Consider the following 19,460-nt stretch of genomic DNA (forward strand, 5'->3'; position numbering starts at 1 on the left):
GAGGATCAGGCCTGGGATCTCAGCAGGTTCCTGGGGGCCCAAGTGGGCAGGGAAAACCTGGCCACGCTCCTTTTTGATCCTCTGCTCTCCCAATGGTCCCCCAATTTCCCCCTTTGGGCGTGGGATCCCTTCCCCTCCCCCAGCTGTCCCTGAGGGGTGCCAGTCCTGTCCCACCTCCACTTCTCCTCCCCCCTCACTCCCCTCATGCCCCATGTCCTACCCGGTCACTGGGGGTTCCTCCCATCCCCTTAGGTGTCCGTGGTCCCCCACCGGTGCCTGGTAGGTGCCCTCATTGTGAGGAGATGTGAATTCCACGTCCTCCTAGTCTGCCATCTTGACTCCACCCCCACAGTTGCTTCTTTATTCACCAAGTCCACTGAAGTGGAACTATGAATATTATCTCTTACAATATTTTCTTCTGCCTCTTTTTCTTTCATGTTTGATCTCTATCTAATATGCAATTCTCACATGAAGACACTTTTTACCAAAACCTTTTCTGTAAAAACACCAAATGGCGGATGATGCCAGTGCTATGGGAGGGCCCAGAGGCCCCGGGGGCCCTGGAATGGGAGGCCGTGGTGGCTTCCACAGAGGCTTCGGCAGCGATGTCTGGGGCCAAGGCCAGCATTGTGGTTGGGGCCGGGGCGGGGGCCGAGGCCACAGAGCTCACAGAGGCAAGGCCAAGGACAAGAAGTGACTCCCTGTCACCAAGCTAGGCCGCCTGGTCAAGGACATGAAGATCAAGTCCCTGGAGGAGATCTACCTCTTCTCTCTCCCCATCATGGAATCTGAGATCATTGACATTGTCTTAGGGGCATCCCTCAAGGATGAGGTTTTGAAGCTCATGTCTGTGCAAAAGCAGACATGTGCTGGCCAGCGGACCAGGTTCAAGGTATTTGTCACCATCAGGGATTACAACAGACATGTTGGTTTGGGTGTCAAGTGTTCTAAGGAGGTAGCCATTGCTATCAGTAGGGCCATCATTCTGGACAAGCTCTCCATCGTCCCTGTGTGGCAAGTATACTGGGGGAACAAGATTGGCAAGCCCTGTACCGTCCCTTGCAAGGTGACTGGCCACTGACTATGCTGGTGTGCCTCATCCCTGCCCCCAGGGGCACTGGAATCATCTCAGCCCCTGTGCCCAAGAAGCTACTGATGATGGCTGGAATTGACAACTGCTACACCTCTGCCAGGGGCTGTGCTGCCATCCTGGGCAACTTTGCCAAGACCACTTTTGGTGCCATTTCCAAGACCTACAGTTATCTCACTCCTGATCTCTGGAAATAGACGGTGTTCACCAAGTCTTCGTATCAGGAATTCATCGACCATCCTGTAAAGACCCACACCAGAGTTTCCGTGCAGAGGACCCAGGCTCTAGCTGTAACCACCACTTAATTTTCTATGAGAAAAATAAAGTGAATGAAGCCAGTTTTTAAAAAAATGGATTACATTGTTTCCCTAGGCTATTATTTCTCCTGCTACTTATTTTTTAAATATATAGATCAATTTTGAAAATCAAGCTTTAAAGGACAGTTGGTTCTTTGATTAAATGGCATATAGTAGAGCCATCTGTTATAGGTGACATTTTTTTCCCCTTCACAGCCTAACTAGGAACCTTCAAATATTATTTAAGTTGGGGTTAGGACTCTGGAGTAGAATTATTGTTATTTCACTTTACCATTTAGTACAGCCATCAACTGAGATCTTGTAGGTACTACTGTAAAAGAATACTTTTTTCATTTAAGGAGACCATTGGTGGTCTTGACTTCTGTCATTCTGTGAGTATGTTGACTCAATGAGGGTATCCCTTGCTAGTTAGAATGAGAAATGCATACCTACTTATTCAACAAACACCTACTGAGAACCACAAAGTGTTCAATATGAGATGAAGATGCCTTTTATCTCTTGCTAATTGACAATGAAAAAAATTGAGATAAATAAAATAATCTCTTGCTAATTGACAATGAAAAAATAGATATAAACAAATAAAATTATAGTTAACAATCCAAGTGTAAATATAATGCCAATTTTAATAAATTTATCACTTCCTTTTTTAGATGCTATCCAAAAGTTTGTGCTATTTAAATTTTTAAACCTTCTTTTACGTCATCCACATGAAAAAGCTTCTCTTCTTGAGGTCAGCAATGACCTCCACATGTTGCTTACTTCACTGGGCAATTATACTGATACCTTCATCTTGTCTCATCAGCAGCATTTGGCAGAGTTGATCATCCCCTATTCTAGAAATACTTTCTTCATTTGGCTTACAAGATACCACATTCTCCTGGTTTTCTTCCTACCTCACTAGCCATTTTTTCTCTGTTTTCTTTTGCTGGCTCCTCCTATCTTCATCTTTTCACTTTGGTAAAATCCTTGGGTTTCTTCTTTTCATTATCTCCTCATTGATAATGTTACCCAGGTACAGAGTTTCAAATACCAATCATACACTAACACCTCCTAATGTAGATCTCCAGTCTGGCTCTCTCTCCTGAATACCAATCTGGTGCATCCAACTCTGTCTCAGCTACTTGGAAGTCTAATAGCCATGTCAAAAATCAAACTCCTGATTCACTACCTCTACTCCCCACCCCACCTGGTTCCTCTGGTGATGTTCTGTCTCAGTTAATGGAATTCAATCTTTCCAGTTGCTCAGGCAAAAATCCTTAGAGTTATCCTTGACCTCTTTCTTTCTCATACACCCCACATCTAATCCCTCAGCAACTCCTATTGGTTCTACTATCTTAAAAATATAACCTTTTTTGACCACTTGTCACCACTAGTCCCCTGGTCCATAAGACTATTATTTCTTGCTTAGATTATTCCTACAGTTTCCTAACTCATCTTGTTCTTTTCCACTTTACTCTTAACAAAGCAGTCAGACTGATCAATCTGTTGATGCATTAACTCAGAACATGGTGCTCTTTTTAAGAACTGTCCAAGGGTTTATTCCATTTCTCTGAGAGTGAAAGTTGAAGTCTTTTTTTTCAAATGGGTTTTTAAAAATTTTATTTTATTGAAGTATAGTTGAATTAAAATGTTGTGTTCATTTCTACTGTACAGCAAAGTGATTCAGTTATATATATATATATTCTTTTTTTAATTGGAGTATAGTTTCTTTACACTGCTGTGTCAATTTCTGCTGTACAGCAAAGTGAATAAGCCATATGTATACATATATTCCCTCTTTCTTGGATTTCCTTCCCATTTAGGTCACCACAGAGCACTGAGTAGAGTTTCCTGTGCTATACAGTAGGTTCTCATTAGTTATCCATTTTATACATAGTAGTGTATATATGTCAATCCCAATCCCCCAATTCATCTCATCCTCCCACCCCTTCCCCCTTGGTATCCATACGTTTGTTCCCTATGTCTGTGTCTCTATTTCTTCTTTGCAAATAAGATCATCTACACATTTTTCTAGATTCCACATATATACATTCTTTTCATATTTTTTTCATTATGATTAATCACAGTATATTGAATATATTTCCCTGTGCTGCATAGTAGGACCTTATTGTTTAGCCATGCTATATATAATAGTTTGCATCTGCTAATCCAAAACTCCCAATTCAACCTCCCCCAGCCCCCTCTCCCTTGGCAACCACAAATATGTTCTCTATGTCTGTGAGTCTGTTTCTGTTTCGTACATAAGTTCATCTGCGTCATATTTAGATTCTATGTATAAGTGATATCATATGGTATTTGTTTTTTTCTGTCTGACTTACTTCACTTAATATGGTAGCCTCTAGGTCCATCCATGTTGCTGCAAATGGCAATACTTCATTCTTCTTTATGGTTGAGTAACACTGCTCAGCCATAAACAAGTTGAAGTCTTTGTAATAGGTAGCAAGGTCCTATGTGACCTAACTCCTGTAATCTCTAAGACCTCATCTCCTAATATTCTGACCACCCCACCCCTCTACCCCATCTCCATCACTCTCATCTCTTTGTTGTTCCTGAATAGGTTGGGCATGATCCCTCCTCAGTGTATTCTTATTTGTTCCTCTGCCTGGATTGGCTTTCTTCAGACATCCACATGGCTCTCTCTCTCACATCTTTCAAGTTTTTTCTCCAGTGCCCCATTCTCCTTCAGACCTTCCCTGATTACACTATTTAACATTTTAATGCACTCTCTGCTCAGTGCTGTGACCTTCCATCCTACATTCATGCTCTGGTTTTCTCCAAAACATTTATCACCTATTAAAAGTGTTAAATACTATGCTGTATAGTATATAACTTACTCATTTATTTTGTCTAGTATCTGTCTCCCCATACATAAATTCTGACAGCAGTTTTGTGGGTTTTTTGGCTTGATATACCCCTAGTGCCTCAAACTGTGCATAGCATAGGTTCTCAGTAAATGTTTAGTTGAACGTATGAATGAATATGGCAAGGTAAGTGCTAATAATAGTCTAAAAATAAAAAATATTTATTTTTTTAGAAAAATTAAAACATATTCCAAGGTGTCATCTAGGGTTGAGGATGAACTGAAGGAGGAAGCAAAAGTATTTTAAAGGTCTCATCTTACTGGCAGAAGTCAAGGGTCAGGGAGTTAAATAACGTTGGAAAAAATGGAAATGAATACCTTTTTATTGGCTTGAAAAACAATATCAGAAAATGTCAATTCTCACAAAATTAATAAATGCATTTGATGCAATCCTAAATAGAATTCCAAAGGAATGTTATGGTAAGGGAGAATTGGGAAATTGAATTAAATGATTTAAACATTTTAATGAAAGAATAAATGCTCCAACTCAAAAAAATACATATTTTGGAAAAAAAAGAGAGACTAGTAAGGGAGGACTTGACCTAATAGATATCAAACGCTATTGACCTAGAGATACACAAATAGACTCATGGGACAGAATAGAGCAGAACAGAATCTAAAAATATATATCCCAGCATTTAAAAATATATATCTAAAAATATATATCCCAGCGTTTAAAAATATATATCCCAGCACCCAGCAGAGTCAAGATGGTAGTGTGGAAAGATGTAGAGTTAGCATCTCCCCACAACTAGGGCACCTGCCTGCCACTGGTGGGGGACTCTGATGCCCAAGAAGACGGGAGGAACCCCAAAGTGAACCAGTAGGATGTAGGGGGACTGAGCGGGGAGGAGAAGTGGAGGCCAGACAGGATTGGCGCTCCTGAGGCCGGGGAGATCAGGAGAGGCAGGCAGGAGGGACCATCCAAGAGGAGCAGGAGAGGAGTGGAGGGTGATTGCCCTGCCCACTCAAGCCCAGGAAGCCTGCTGGACTCCCAGGTGAGGTCCCCTGCCCTCTGAGACCAGGGGTGGGGGCCACGCCTGGGCCCCTTATGTTCCTTGAGCCTAAGCCCCACCTCCCACAGCCTCCAGGGCTTTTTCCAGCCCTGTGGGTCCTGAGCATTGGCCCTACCCACTGCCCAAACCTCACCCTTGCTTAGGTCTTGCCCTCCACAGACACAGCCTCCCCCCCACCTTTTTTTTTTCTTTTCCCTCCTCTTCTTTTTTACTATTGTGGTACTGAGGTACCTTACAGTTGTTGATTCATCTATATTTTTATTTTTACATTCTTTCTAACATATCTGCTAGTTTCCTAGTCTAATTTTACTTTTTACTTTGTTTTTTTTTTTTTTTGCCACCCTACACAGCTTGCGGGATCTGGGTTTGTGAGCCCGGGGTCAGGCCGAAGGTCCTGCAGTGGGAATCTGAGTCCGAACCACTGGACTAACAGAGAACCTCAGACCCCAGGGAATATTCATCAGAGTGAGGTCTCATGGAGGTCCTCATCTCAGCACCAAGACCCAGCTCTACCCAATAGCCTACAGACTGCAGTGTTGGAAGCCTCAAGCCAAACAACCAGTAAAACAGGAACACAATCCCACTCATAAAAGAAAAAAAAAAAAAAGAAACAGCAAAAATATATGTCACAGATGAAGGAGCAAGGTAAAAACCTACAAGACCAAATAAATGAAGAGGAAATAGGCAATCTACCTGAAAAACAATTCAGAGTAATGATAATAAAGATGATAATAAAGATGATAATAATGATAATAAAGATTCCAGAATCTTGGAAATAGAATGGAAGCACAGATTGAGAAAATACAAGAAATGTTTATCAAAGATCTAGAAGAACTAAAGAACAAACAAACAGAGATGAACAACACAATAACTGAAATGAAAAGTACACTAGAAGGAATCAATAACAGAATAACTGAGACAGAAGAACGAACAAGTGAGGCGGAAGATAATATGGTGGAAATAACTGCCAAGAAGCAGAATAAAGAAAAAAGAATGAAGAAAATTGAAGACAATCTCAGAGACCTCTGGAACAACACTAAATGCACCAACATTTGAATCACAGGGGTCCCAGAACAAACAGAGAAAAAGAAAGGGTCTGAGAAAATATTTGAAGAGATTATAGTGGAAGACTTCCCCAACATGGGAAAGGAAACAGTCACCCAAGTCCAGGAAGCACAGAGAATCCCATACAGGATAAACCCTAGGAAAAACACATAAACACACATATTAATCAAACTAACAAAAATTAAATTCAAAGAAAAAATATTAAAAGCAGCCAGGGAAAACCAAAAAATAACATACAAAGGAATCCCCATAAGGTTATCAGGTGATTTTTCAGTGGAAACTCTGCAGGCCAAAAGGGAGTGGCAGGATATACTTAAAGTGATGAAAGAGAAAAACCTACAACGAAGATTACTCTACGCAGCAAGGATCTCATTCAGATTCAATGGAAAAGTCAAAAGCTTTTCAGACAAGCAGAAGCTAAGAGATTTCAGCACCACCAAACCAGCTTTACAAATGCTAAAGAAACTTCTCTAAGCGGGAAACACAAGAGAAGAAAAAGACCCACAAAAACAAACCCAAAACAATTAAGAAAATGGTAATAGGAACATAAATATCAATAATAACCTTGACTGTAAATTGATTAAATGTCCCAACCAAAAGACACAGACTAGCTGAATGGATATAAAAACAAGACCCATATATATGCTGTCTACAAGAGACATGCTTCAGACCTAGGGACACATACAGACTGAAAGTGAAGGGATGGAAAAAGATATTCCATGCAAATGGAAATCAAAAGAAAGCTGGAGTGGCAATACTCATATAAGACAAAATAGACTTTAAAATAAAGACTGTTACAAGAGATAAGGAGGGACACCACATAATGATCAAAGGATCAACCCAAGAAGAAGATATAACAATTATAAATGTTTATGCACCCAACGTAGGAGTACCTCAATACATAAGGCAAATGTTAACAGCCATGAAAGAAGGAATCGAGATTAACACAACAATAGTAGGGGACTTTAACACCCTACTTACACAAATGGACAGATCATCCAAACAGAAAATAAATAAAAAACCACAAGTTTTAAATGACACAATAGATCAGATAGATTTAATTGATATTTATAGAACATTCCACCCAAAAGTGGCAGAATACACTTTCTTCTCAAGTGAACATGGAGCATTCTCCAGGATAGATCACATCTTGGGTCACAAATCAAGCCTCGGAAAACTTAAGAAAATTGAAACCATATTAAGGATCTTTTCCGACCATGAGGCTATGAGACTGGAAATCAATTACAGGAAAAAAACTGTAAAAAACACAAATACACAGAGGCTAAACAGTGTGCTACTAAATAACCAAGAGATCACTGAAGAAAGAAATATAAAAATACATAGAAACAAATGACAATGAAAACACTACAACCCAAAACCTATGGGATGCAGCAAAAGCAGTTCTAAGAGGGAAGTTTATAGCAATTCAATCTCACCTCAAGAAACAAGAAAAATCTCAAATAAACAATCTAAGCCTACACTTAAAACAACTCGAGAAAGAAGAACAAAGAAAACCCAAAGTCAGTAGAAGGAAAGAAATCATAAAGATCAGAGCAGAAATAAATAGAAACAAAGAAACACTAGCGAAGATCAATAAAACTAAAAGCTGGTTCTTTGAGAAGATAAACAAAATTGATAAACCCTTAGCCAGACTCACCAAGAAAAAAAAGGAGAGGAGGCAAATCAAAACAATTAGAAATGAAAAAGGAGAAATCACATCTGACACTGCAGAAATACAAACGATTATAAGAGACTAATACAAACAACTACATGCCAATAAAATGAACAACCATGAAGAAATGGACAAATTCTTGGAAAGGTACAATTTTCCAATACTGAACCAGGAAGAATTAGAAAATATAAACAGACCTATCACAAGTAATGAAATTGAAGCCATAATTAAAAATGTTGCAACAAACAAAAGTCCAGGACCAGATGCCTTCACAGGTGAATGATATCAAACATATAGAGAAGAACTAACACCAATCCTTCTCAAACTCTTCCAAAATATTGCAGAAGGAGAAACACTCCCAAATTCATTCTACAAAGCCACCATCACCCTGATACCAAAGCCAGAAAAAGATATCACAAAAATAGACATTATAAACCAATATCACTGATGAACATAGATGCAAAAATCCTGAATAAAATACTAGCAGACAGAATCCAACAGCACATTAAAAGGATCATATACCATGATCAAGTGGGATTTATCCCAGGGATGCAAGGATTCTTCAATATACACAAGTCAACAATGTGATACACCATAACAACAAAATGAAGAATAAAAACTATATGATCATCTCAGTAGATGCAGAAAAAGCTTTTGACAAAATTCAACACCGATTTATGATAAAAAACTCTCCAGAGGGCTTCCTTGGTGGCACAGTGGGTGAGAGTCCGCCTGCTGATGCAGGGGACACAGGTTCATGCCCCGGACTGGGAAGATCCCACATGCCATGGAGCGGCTGGGCCCGTGAGCCATGGCTGCTGGGCCTGCGCGTCTGGAGCCTGTGCTCCACGACGGGAGAGGCCACAACAGTGAGAGGCCCGTGTACGGCAAAAAAAAAAAAAAAAAAAAAAAAAAAACCCAAAACTCTCCAGAAAATGGGCATAGAGGGAACCTACCTCAACAGAATAAAGGCCATATATGACAAACCCACAGCAAGCACCATACTCAATAGTGAAAAACTGAAAGCATTTCCACTAAGATCAGGAACAAGACAACGATGTCCACTCCCACCACTCTTATTCAACATAGTTTTGGAAGTCCTAGCCACAGCAATCAGAGAAGAAAAAGAAATAAAAAGGAATACAAATTGGAAAAGAAGAAGTAAAACTGTCACTATTTGCAGGTGACATGATACTATACATAGAAAATCCTAAAGATGCCCACTAGAAAGCTACTAGAACTAATCAATGAATTTGGTAAGGTTGCAGGATACAAAATTAATGCACAGAAATCTCTGGCATTCCTATACACCAACAACGAAAAATCAGAAAGAGAAATTAAGGACACACTCCCATTAACCATTTCAACAAAAAGGATAAAATACCTAGGAATAAACCTGCCTAAGGAGGCAAAAGACTTGCACTCAGAAAACTATAAAACACTGATGAAAGAAATTGAGGAAGACATAAACAGATGGAGAAATATACTATGTTCTTGGATTGGAAGAATCAATATTGTGAAAATGACTATACTACCCAAAGCAATCTACAGATTCAATGTAATCCCTATCAAATTACCAATGGCATTCTTCACAGAATTATAACAAAAAATTTTACAATTTGTTTGGAAACACAAAAGACCCCAAATAGCCAAAGCAATCTTGAGAAAGAAAAACAGAGTTGGAGGAATCAGGCTCCCCGACTTCAAACTATACCACAAACCTACAGTAATCAAGACAGTATGGTACTGACACAAAAAGAGAAACACAGCTCAATGTTATAGGATAGAATGTCCAGAGATAAACCCACACACATATGGGCACCTAATCAATGACAAAGGAGGCAAGAACATACAATGGAGAAAAGACAACCTCTTCAATAAGTGGTGCTGGGAAAACTGGACAGCTACATGTAAAAGAATGCAATTAGAACACTACCTAATGGGAGGAGCTTCAAGATGGCAGAAGAGTAAGAGGCGGAGATCACCTTCCTCCCCACAAATACATCAGAAATACATCTACATGTGGAACAACTCCTATGGAACAACTACTGAATGCTGGCAGAAGACCTCAGACCTCCCAAAAGGCAAGAAACTCCCCACGTACCTGGGTAGGGTAAAAGAAAAAAGAAAAAACAGAGACAAAGAATAGGGATGGGACCTGCACCAGTGGGAAGGAGCTGTGAAGGAGGAAAGGTTTCCACACACTGGAAGCTCCTTCGTGGGCAGAGACTGCTGGTGGCAGAGCGGGTAAGCTTCGGAGCCACGAAGAGAGCACAGCAACAGGGGTGCCGAGGGCAAAGTGGAGAGATTCCTGCACAGAGGATCGGTGCCGACCAGCATTCACCAGACCAAGAGGCTTGTCTGCTCACCCATCGGGGCGGACGGGGCCTGCGAGCTGAGGCTCGGGCTTCGGAGGTAAGACTGCAGGGAAAGGACTGGGGTTGGCTGCGTGAACACAGCCTGAAGGGGGCTAGTGAGCCACGGCTACCCGGGAGGGAGCCCGGGAAAAAGTCTGAAGCTGCCAAAGAGACAAGAGACTTCTTCTTATCTCTTTGCTTCCTGGTGCGCGAGGATACGGGATTAAGAGGGCCACTTAAAGGAGCTCCAGAGACGGGCGCGAGCCACAGCTATCAGCGCAGACCCCAGAGACGGGCATGGGACGCTAAGGCTGCTGCTGCAGCCACCAAGAAGCCTGTGTGCAAGCACAGGTCACTCTCCACACCTCCCCTCCCAGGAGCCTGTGCAGCCCGCCACCGCCAGGGTCCCGTGATCCAGGGACAATTTCCCCAGGAGAACGCATGGCGCGCCTCAGGCTGGTGCAACATCACGCTGGCCTCTGCCGCCGCAGGCTCGCCCCACATCCGTACCCCTCCCTCCCCCTGGCCTTAGTGAGCCAGAGTCCCCGAATCAGCTGCTCCTTTAACCCCGTCCTGTCTGAGCGAAGAAGAGATGCTCTCAGGCGACCTACAGGCAGAGGCGGGGCCAAATCCAAAGCTGAGCTCCGGGAGCTCTGAGAACAAAGAAGAGGAAAGGAAATCCTTCCCAGCAGCCTCAGGAGCAGCGGATTAAATCTCCACAGTCAACTTGATGTACCCTGCATCTGTGGAATATCTGAATAGAGAACGAATCATCCCAAATTGAGGAGGTGGACTTTGGGAGCAACGATATATATATTTTTTTGCCTTTTTCTCTTCTTGTGTGTATGTGTATGCTTCTGTGTGTGATATTGTCTGTATAGCTCTCCTTTTGCCATTTGTCCTAGGGTTCTGTCTGACCGATTTTTTTTATTACTTAAAATTTATTTTCTTAACAATTATTTTTTAGTTTGATAATATTATTTTATTGAATCTTCCTCTTTCTTTCTTTTTTTTCTCCCTTTTATTCTGAGCCGTGTGGAGGACAGGCTCTTGGTGCTCCAGCCAGGCGTCAGGGCTGTGCCACTGAGATGGGAGAGCCAAGTTAAGGGCACTGGTCCACAAGAGACCTCCCAGCTCCACATAATATCAAATGGCAAAAATCTCCCAGAGAACTCCATCTTAATGCTAAGACCCAGCTCCACTCAATGACCAGCAAGCTACAGAGCAGGACAACCTATGCCAAACAACTAGCAAGAGAGGAAGAAAACCCCATCCATTAGCAGAGAGGCTGCCTAAAATCATAATAAGGTCACAGACACCCCAAAACACACCACCAGATGTAGACCTGCCCACCAGAAAGACAAGATCCAGCCTCATCCACCAGAACACAAGCACTAGTCCCCTTCACCAGGAAGCCTACACAACCCACTGAACGAACCCTAGCCACTGGGAAAAGACACCAAAAACAATGGAAACTACGAACATGCAGCCTGAGAAAAGAAGACCCCAAACACAGTAAGTTAAGCAAAATGAGAAGACAGAGAAACATACAGCAGAAGAAGGAGCAAGATAAAAACCCACCAGACCTAACAAAGAAAGAGGAAATAGGCAGTCTACCTGAAAAAGAATTCAGAATAATGATAGTAAAGATGATCCAAAATCTTGGATATAAAATGGAGAAAATACAAGAAACGTTTAACAAGGACCTAGAAGAACTAAAGATCAAACAAACAGAGATGAATAACACAATAAATGAAATTAAAAATTCTCTAGAAGGGATCAATAGCAGAATAACTGAGGCAGAAGAACGGATAAGTGACCTGGAAGATAAAATAGTGGAAATAACTACTGCAGAAAATAATAAAGAAAAAAGAATGAAAAGAATTGAGGACAGTCTCAGAGACCTCTGGGACAACATTAAATGCATCAACATTCGAATTATAGGGGTCCCAGAAGACAAAGAGAAAAAGAAAGGGACTAAGAAACTATTTGAAGAGATTATACTGGAAAACTTCCCTAATGGAAAAGGAAATAGTTAATCAAGTCCAGGAAGCACAGAGAGTCCCATACAGGATAAATACAAGGAGAAACATGCCAAGACACATATTAATCAAACTATAAAAAATTAAATACAAAGAGCAAATATTAAAAGTAGCAAGGGAAAACCAACATGTAACACATAAGGGAATCCCCTTATGTGTTAACAGCTGATCTTTCAGCAGATACTCTGTAAGCCAGAAGGGGGTGGTAGGACATATTTAAAGTGATGAAAGACAAAAACCTACAACCAAGATTACTCTACCCAGCAAGGATCTCATTCAGATTTGATGGAGAAATTAAAACTTTTACAGACAAGCAAAAGCTAAGAGAATTCAGCACCACCAAACCAGCTTTACAACAAATGCTAAAGGAACTTCTCTAGGCAGGAAACACAAGAGAAGGAAAAGACCTACAATAATAAACCCAAAACAATTAAGAAAATGGTAATAGAACATACATATCGATAATTACCTTAAATGTAAATGGATTAAATGCTCCCACCAAAAGACACAGACTGGCTGAATGGATACAAAAAACGACACCCAGGGCTTTCCTGGTGGCGCAGTTGTTGAGAGCCCACCTGCCGATGCAGGGGACACAGGTTCGTGCCCTGGTCCGGGAGGATCCTGCATGCCACGGAGCAGCTGGGCCCGTGAGCCATGGCCGCTGAGCCTGCGCGTCTGGAGCCTGTGCTCCGCGGTGGGAGAGGCCACAGCAGTGAGAGGCCTGTGTACCACAAAAAAAAATAAAAACCAAGACCCATATATATGCTGTCTACAAGAGACATGCTTCAGACCTAGGGACACATACAGACTGAAAGTGAGGGGATGGAAAAAGGTATTCCATGTAAATGGAAATCAAAAGAAAGCTGCAGTAGCAATTCTCATATCAGACAAAATAGACTTTAAAACAAAGACTATTACAAAAGACAAAGAAGGACACTACAAAATGATCAAGGGATCAATCCAAGAAGAAGATATAAGAATTGTAAATATTTATGCACCCAACATAGGAGCACCTGAATACATAAGGCAAATGCTAACAGCCATAAAAGGGGAAATCGATATAGTATCAACACAATCATAGTAGGGGACTTTAACACCCCGCTTTCACCAATGGACAGATCATCCAAAATGAAAATAAATAAGGAAACACAAGCTTTAAATGATACATTAAACAAGATGGACTTAATTGATATTTATAGGACATTCTATCCAAAAAGAACAGAATACACATTCTTCTCAAGTGCTCATGGAACATTCTCCAGGATAGATCATACCTTGGGTCACAATTCAAGCCTTGGTAAATTTAAGAAAATTGAAATTGTATCAAGTATCTTTTCTGACTACAACGCTATAAGACTAGATATCAATTACAGGAAAAAATCTGTAAGAAACACAAACACATGGAGGCTAAACAACACACTACTTAATAACCAAGAGATCACTGAAGAAATCAAAGAGGAAATGAAAAACTACCTAGAAACAAATGACAATGAAAACACAACGACCCAAAACCTATGGGATGCAGCAAAAGCAGTTCTAAGAGGGAAGTTTATAGCTATACAAGCCTACCTTAAGAAACAAGAAACACCTCAAATAAACAACCTAACCTTACACCTAAAGCAATTAGAGAAAGCAGAACAAAAGCCCCCAAAGTTAGCAGAAGGAAAGAAATCATAAAGATCAGATCAGAAATAAATGAAAAAGAAATGAAGGAAACGATAGCAAAGATCAATAAAACCAAAAGCTGGTTTCTTGAGAAAATAAACAAAACTGATAAACCATTAGCCAGACTTATCAAGAAAAAAAGGGAGAAGACTCAAATCAATAGAATTAGAAATGAAAAAGGAGAAGTAACAACTGACACTGCAGAAATAGAAAGGATCATGAGAGATTACTACAAGCAACTCTATGCCAATAAAATGGTAAACTTGGAAGAAATAAACAAATTCTTAGAAATTCACAACCTTCCGAGACTGAACCAGGAAGAAATAGAAAATATGAACAGACCAATCACAAGCACTGAAATCGAAACTATGATTAAAAATCTTCCAACAAACAAAAGCCCAGGACCAGATGGCTTCACAGGCGAATTCTATCAAACATTTAGAGAAGAGCTAACACCTATCCTTCTCAAACTCTTCCAAAATGTAGCAGAGGGAGGAACACTCCCAAACTCATTCTACGAGGCCACCATCACCCTGATACCAAAAACAGACAAAGATGTCACAAAGAAAACTACAGGTTAATATCGCTGATGAACATAGATGCAAAAATCCTCAACAAAATACTAGCAAACAGAATCCAACAGCACATTAAAAGGATCATACATTATGATCAAGTGGGGTTTATTCCAGGAATGCAAGGATTCTTCAAGATATGCAAATCAATCAACATGATACACCATATTAAAAAATTGAAGGAGAAAAACCATATGATTATCACAATAGATGCAGAGAAAGCTTTTGACCAAATTCAACACCCATTTATGAAAAAAACTCTCCAGAAAGTAGGCATATAGGGAACTAGCCTCAACATAATAAAGGCCATATATGACAAATCCACAGCCAAAATCGTCCTCAATGGTGAAAAACTGAAACCATTTCCACTAAGATCAGGAACAAGACAAGGTTGTGCACTCTTACCACTATTATTCAACCTAGTTTTGTAAGTTTTAGCCATAGCAATCAGAGAAGAAAAAGAAATAAAAGGAATCCAAATTGGAAAAGAAGAAGCAAAGCTGTCACTGTTTGTAGATGACATGATACTATACATAGAGAATCCTAAAGATGCTACCAGAAAACTACAAGAGCTAATCAATAAATTTGGTAAAGTAGCAGGATACAAAATTAATGCACAGAAATCTATTGCATTCCTATACGCTAATGATGAAAAATATGAAAGTGAAATTAAGAACACACTCCCATTTACCACTGCAAGAAAAAGAATAAAATATCTAGGAATAAGCCTACCTAAGGAGACAAAAGACCTGTATGCAGAAAATTATAAGACACTGATGAAAGAAATTAAAGATGATACAAATAGATGGAGAGATATACCATGTTCTTGGATTGGAAGAATCAACATTGTGAAAATGACTCTACTACCCAAAGCAATCTACATATTCAATGCAATCCCTATGAAACTACCACTAGCATTTTCAACAGAACTAGAACAAAAAAGTTCACAATTTGTATGGAAACACAAAAGACCCTGAATAGCCAAAGCAATCTGGAGAAAGAAAAATGGAGCTGGAGGAATCAGGCTCCCGGACTTCAGACTATACTACAAAGCTACAGTAATCAAGACAGTATGGTACTGGCATACTGAAATATAGATCAATGGAACAGGATAGAAAGCCCAGAGATAACAGAAAACAGAAATAGAGATCAATGGAACAGGATAGAAAGCCCAGAGATAAACCCACGCACATAGTGTCACCTTATCTTTGATAAAGGAGGCAAGAATATACAATGGAGAAAAGACAGCCTCTTCAATAAGTGGTGCTGGGAAAACTGGACAGGTACATGTAAAAGAATGAAATTAGAACACTTCCTAACACCATACACAAAAATAAACTCAAAATGGATTAAAGACCTAAATGTAAGGCCAGACACCATCAAACTCTTAGAGGAAAATATAGGCAGAACACTCTATGACATAAATCATAGCAAGATCCTTTTTGACCCACCTCCTAGAGAAATGGAAATAAAAACAAAAATAAACAAATGGGACCTAATGAAACTTAAAAGCTTTTGCACAGCAAAAGAAACCATAAAAAAGACAAAAAGACAATCCTCAGAATGGGAGAATATATTTGCAAATGAAGCAACTGACAAAGGATTAATTTCCAAAATTTATAAGCAGCTCATGCATCTCAATATCAAAAAAACAAACAACCCAATCCAAAAATGGGCAGTAGACCTAAATAGACATTTCTCCAAAGAAGATATACAGATTGCCAACAAAAACATGAAATGCTCAACATCATTAATCATTAGAGAAATGCAAATCAATACTACAATGAGATATCATCTCACACCAGTCAGAATGGCCATCATCAAAAAATCTACAAACAATAAATGCTGGAGTGGGTGTGGAGAAAAGGGAACCCTCTTGCACTGTTGGTGGGAATGTAAATTGATACAGCCACTATGGACAACAGTATGGAGGTTCCTTAAAAAACTAAAAATAGAAGTACCATATACCCACTACTTGGTATATACCTGAGAAAACCATAATTCAAAAAGTGTCATGTACCAAAATGTTCATTGCAGCTCTATTTACAATAGCCAGGACATGGAAGCAACGTAAGTGTCCATCAACAGATGAATGGATAAAGAAGATGTGGCACATATATACAATGGAATATTACTCAGCCATAAAAAGGAACGAAACTGAGCTATTTGTAGTGAGGTGGATGGACCTAGAATCTGTCATACAGAGTGAAGTAAGTTAGAAAGAGCAAAACAAATATCATATGCTAACACATATATATGGAATCAAAAACAAAAAAAGAAAACGGTCAGAAGAACCTAGGGGCTAGGCAGGAATAAAGATGCAGACCTACTAGAGAATGGGCTTGAGGATACGGAGAGGGGAAAGGGTAGGCTGGAACAAAGTGAGACAGTGGCATGGATATATATACATTACCAAACGTAAAATAGATAGCTAGTGGGAAGCAGCCACATAGCACAGGGAGATCAGCTTGGTGCTTTGTAACCACCTAGAGGGGTGGTATAGGGAGGGGGGGAGGGAGGGAGATGTGGGAGGGAGGAGATGTGGGGACATGTGTCTGTGTGTGGCTAATTGACTTTGTTATAGAGCAGAGGCTGAAACACCATTGTGGAGCAATTATACTCTAATAAAGATGTTAAAATAAATAAATTAATTAATTAATTAAAAAAATAAGTGTTAACATGGTGTAAATTGCACCCAGAATTACATTAAATAATTTGTGCCAAGTAAACATGAGAGAGAGAGAAAAAAAAAAGAATACTACTTAACACCATACACAAAAATAAACTCCAAATGGATTAAAGACTTAAATGTAATACCAAACACTATAAAACTTTTAGAGTAAAACATAGGAAAACACTCTTTGACATAAATCTCAGGAAGATCTTTTTTGACCCGCCTTCTAGAGCAACAGAAATAAAAACAAAAATAAACAAATGGGACTTAATTAAACTTAAAAGCTTTTGCACAGCAAAGGAAACCATAAACAAGACAAAAGGACAACCCTCAGAATGGGAGAAAGTCTTTGCAAATGAAACAATAGACAAAGGATTAATCTCCAAAATATACAAACTGCTCATGGAGCTCAATATCAAAATTACAAACAATCCAGTTAAAAAATGTGTAGGAAAACCTACACAGACATTTCACCAAGGAAGACATACAGATGGCCAAGAGGCACATGAAAAGCTGCTCAACATCACTAATTATTAGAGAAATGCAAATCAGAACTACAATGAGATATCACCTCACGCCGGTCAGAATGGCCATCATCAAAAAATCTAGAAACAAGAAATGCTGGAGAGGGTGTGGAGAAAAGGGAACCATCTTGCATTGTTGGTGGGAATGTAAATTGATACAGCCACTATGGAAAACAGTATGGAGGTTTCTTAAAAAACTACAAATAGAACTACCATATGACCCAGCAATCCCACTACTGGGCATATACCCTGAGAAAACCATAATTCAAAAAGAAACATACACCACAATATTCATTTCAGCACTGTTTACAATAGCCAGGTCATGGAAGCAACCTAAGTGTCCATCGACTGGTGAATGGATAAAGATGTGGCACCTATATACAATGGAATATTACTCAGCCATAAAAAGAAACAAAACTGAGTTATTTGTAGTGAGGTGGATGGCCCTAGAGTCTGTCATACAGAGTGAAGTAAGTCAGAAAGAGAAAAACAAATACTGTATGCTAACACACATATATGGAATCTAAAAAAAAAAAAATGGTACTGATGAGTCTATTTGCAGGGCAGGAATCAAGAGGTAGACATAGAGAATGGACTTGATGACATGGGGTGGGAGGGCGAAGCTGGGGCAAATGAGAGTAGCACTGACATATATACACTAACGAATGTAAAATAGTTGGCTGGTGGGAAGTAGCCGCATAGCACAGGGAGATCAGCTGGGTGCTTTGCGATGACCTAGAGGGGTGGGATAGGGAGGGTGGGAGGGAGGCTCAAGAGGGAGGGGATATGGGGACATGTGTATGCATATGGCTGATTTGCCTTGTCGTGCAACAGAAACTAGTATAGTATTGTGAAGCAATTATACTCCAATGAAGATCTATTAAAAAAATAGTAAAAAAAAAATTTTGTGTAGCATATTTGAGGGTTGCTAAGAGAGTAGATCCTAATAGTCCTCATCTGAAGAAAAAATTCAATAAATAATAAATAATTATTTAAATAATATTAAATAATATTTAATCATTAAATATTAAATAATATCTAATCATTAGATGATGTGGTGAGCATTTTTATTAAGCACATGCCCTTCAATATTCCCTCTATTTTTTCCTCAATGACCTTTCATCATCCAGCACACAAGCAAGATAATTACTGTTTTAATATAAAGATTTGAGTCTGTTCAACTTGAGAATGTCAATTCTGTATTTACTCCACCAAGCTTCTAGTTTTCAAAATAAACAAATGACTGGCTTGTAGTCAGAAACTACTTATATCTAACTGACCTGCCTATGAGACACCTGCTTTTTAAAGGGAGTGTTTCTTACTTCAATTCATTTTGGCATTACATGAATAGTTTCTGAAACCCTAGTGGAAATATATCCTTCAGAGGAGAGGTCCAGTATTTCACTCCAGATTCCACTGAGAATATTAAATTTTTTTTTTCAGCTGAACAAAGTATCTTTTATTTGTGACATACAAGTACAACCAACGAGGGAATTCCTGGCAATCCAGTGGTTAAGACTCCATGCTCTCACTGCTGAGAGCTCGGGTTCAATCCCTGGTTAGGGAACTAACTAAAATCCCACAAGCCACACGGGGCAGCCAA

The 19,460-nt window shown here is 39.7% G+C and overlaps 1 pseudogene; it reads left to right on the forward strand.

Moving 5' to 3' along the window:
* The first annotated feature begins 511 nt into the window (after positions 1 to 511).
* On the forward strand, positions 512 to 1,395 carry LOC136132114 (small ribosomal subunit protein uS5 pseudogene; annotated as a pseudogene).
* Positions 1,396 to 19,460: the final 18,065 nt, after the last annotated feature.

The sequence above is a fragment of the Phocoena phocoena genome, chromosome 12 (genome assembly GCF_963924675.1).
Source record: "Phocoena phocoena chromosome 12, mPhoPho1.1, whole genome shotgun sequence".
NCBI classification, from domain to species: domain Eukaryota; kingdom Metazoa; phylum Chordata; class Mammalia; order Artiodactyla; family Phocoenidae; genus Phocoena; species Phocoena phocoena.